Below are 3,216 nucleotides of genomic sequence, written 5' to 3' on the forward strand. Positions count from 1 at the left end.
ATATATATTCACATTATATTAAGTGTTTAAATTTAAGCATGAACATAATGAAAAAATATGGTTTCAAAAATATTTTTTATAGAATAAAGACAAAATAATCTAGAGCCTTAGATTTGAGAAGGATAAAATTGAATTTTTACTTTTTCAATGTTGCCTCAGCCTTGAATTAACGAGCAACATTGAATGAGTGTATCCGCCCATGCCTCAGCCTTGATTCAAATTAATATTTAAATAGGATGAGCGGCTATTTTAGATCAAAGAAGAGTTCGAAGTGCCAAAGGTCCGAATCGTCTGAGGGAACCTCTAGCAAACCTCAAACGTCGTTTCAGGGCCAGATGACAGCCAGACGTGCGAGCCTTCTTGAGACGGCGCAGAGGCAGCCGAAGGTGCCCTTTTCATCGAGGCAGGCGGGCGTCCCTCGTTCCTCGAGGCAGCTGTGGCCTCAGACCCAGACGGAGGTGTCTGCACCCCATATGCCTGAGATACACCGAGCGCCCACGCCGGGTCCTATTTCTTCGGATAGTGGGTCATCTGGGGTACAGATGCCGCCGCCTCATCTGTTCCTTCCGCGAAAGATATCGGCCTTACCTGTAGTCGATGGCTTAGGGATGCCGATTTATCCACTGCCCCCGCCAGTGGCTCCATCAGCGGCGTACCGGTTCGTGCCTTTTGATACGCCTCTTATTTCCGCGAGGGTTTCATCATCGGCAACAGAGACAGAATCCGTCGCGTCCGCCGCGAGCGCCTCAGGTAATCAGTGATGAATGATTTGTTTTCTTATAATTAATAATAAAGGGTCTCCGATTTTAATAATCAATTTGGTTTATCATGTGATAGGCACCGTCGGAGCGAAGTCGACAAAGAAGAAGAGAGGCCCCGTCACAGGGAAGGCTCTCGAGAAAATCGTGGGTACCGTGGGGAGGATCGTCATCAATACTGACAGGGATGGCCACATAGTATCGGGCAGGAAGTCGAGGACGTACTCCGGCCGCGTGGGAGCGCTCATTAGAGATAAAGTCCCTATGTTGTGGTCAGACTGGGGCGAGGTCCCGCAGGAGGTTAAGGACGTGGTCCACAACGCGATGTTGGTGAGTTTACAAAATAATATTATGTATTACATTGTTGATTTCTCGAAAAACTAAACCAATAAACGGTTAAATGCAGGTGTGGTTTGAGGTTCCCGAGCACCTGAAGGACAGCTGGGCGGACGTTGTGCATAGGAGAAGGTACGTTGGGAAGTTAATGAAAAACAAAATTGTATGTGATATTAATAATATTTCTAATATTTTTGTTGTATCTGTAGGTACAAGGAGTGGAAGAACGAGTTGCGGACTCATTGGAATACGCACGGGAACGCACGTTCTGGTACCCCTGCTGAGTTCCAGTATAGGGCGTACGAGTGGCGTTGGCTTCTGACATCAGAATTCAACAACCCTCATAAACAGGTATTTAAAAAAATTAATTAGTTAATTTGTCATTAAGTACGTCCTTTTTTAAATATTTTACTAATAATTTATTTTTTTCTTTGAAGGCCGTTTCCCGGGCGAACGCTCAGAACCGACAACTCAACACAAGAAACCATCATGGCAGTTCTAGACCATTCGCAGTCTTCATGGACGAGGCGGCCAGGGAACATCCAGAAGTCAACCGGTACGTCTATACGTACGAGAAGGCATATCCTGACGCCCAGGAGGATATTGTAAGTCATCTTACGTTTTTAAATTTTTAAATTTACTTATATATATGTCAAAATGTTAATTAATAATTTTTTCCTATCCATATAGGCGAAGGTGAGGGAGGCTAGTGACGAGGTGATGAGTGATATAGTGAGGGAGACATGGCCGGACACGCAAGAGGAAAAGATGTCCGAAGCCATGTCCCGGATCGACACTTCGGATCCGACGATTGGGGCGAGGATCATGGGCACAGCCTTCCCACCGAGAGCAAACAACTTCTACTGCTGGGGTCTAGGAAAGAAAGGCGAGGGGGTCCTGAAGACCACTCCAGGATTTCAATGAAAGACAGCCTCGACCAGCAGCAGGACCACGTCCACGACCACCAGGACGACTCAGCTAGAGTCTGAAGTTCAGAGACTACGGGAACAGCAAGCTGCTCAGGCTGCCTATAATGCCTCGCAGGCAGCCTATAATGTCGTGCAGGCAGCCTATGTTGCCGAGATACATGCCATCCAGCAGGCCCAGTAGCAGCAGATGTTCCAGTACATGTAGGACTTTACAGCTGCCCAGCTTCAGGGACTTCCGGCTCTACCCATGCCTACGGCTATACCGCTACCCCAGCCGCTACAACCTCCGCAGCAGCCCCCAGAAGCGGATATTAATTTAGACGATTTAGATTTTGTGTAGATGAATTATATAGTTTTATGTGCTTGTTGTTGGTTATATGGAATTGTTTTGGTGTATTTTGCTGCTAGCTTGCTTGGAATGGTAATTTAGAAATTTCGGGGTTTTTTTTTTACTGGAATGGACTTATAGCCGACGAAAAACGCCTTAATTCGTCGGCTATAGTATTTTTATTTTTTTTAAAATAAGTTTTAGCCGACGAAATACGCTTTAATTCGTCGGCTAAACCCCTATAAAGCCGACGAAATAGACTATATTTGGTCGGCTTTAGTTATTTTTTATTTTTTAATTACAAACTTTAGCCGACGAATATTTTAAATTCTTCGTCGGCTAAAATCGGAGAAATAACCGACGACATGTTTTTCGTCGGCTAAACGCTAGACTATAGCCGACGAATACCTTAAATTTTTTTCGTCGGCTAAAGTCTGGACTATAGCCGACGATATTTTTTCGTCGTCTAAAGTCTGGACTATAGCCGACGACATTTTTTTCGTCGGCTAAACTCTGGACTATGGCCGACGACTTCTACATGTGTCGTCGGTTAAAGTCACCACAGACGACCTTTTCCTGACGAAATCTTAGCCGACGAAAAGTCGTCGGCTAAGATCTGAGCCGACGAATTAAGCTGACAGGCCGACAAAAATTTTTCGTCGGCTAAAGTGCTTGTCCTGGTAGTGTCTGATTTCATAACAAATCAAATTAAAAAGAAAGAAAATGAAAAATCAGACTTTACAATCTCAAGAACAAAATATAATTTTACAATAAAAAGAACCAAGACGCAAAGGAAAAAAGGAAGATGAGAAGACAAAGGACGAAGAATTTCCATTGGTACAAGATATATACGGTTATGAGAAAT

This window comes from Fragaria vesca, linkage group LG2, assembly GCF_000184155.1.
Source record: "Fragaria vesca subsp. vesca linkage group LG2, FraVesHawaii_1.0, whole genome shotgun sequence".
NCBI classification, from domain to species: domain Eukaryota; kingdom Viridiplantae; phylum Streptophyta; class Magnoliopsida; order Rosales; family Rosaceae; genus Fragaria; species Fragaria vesca.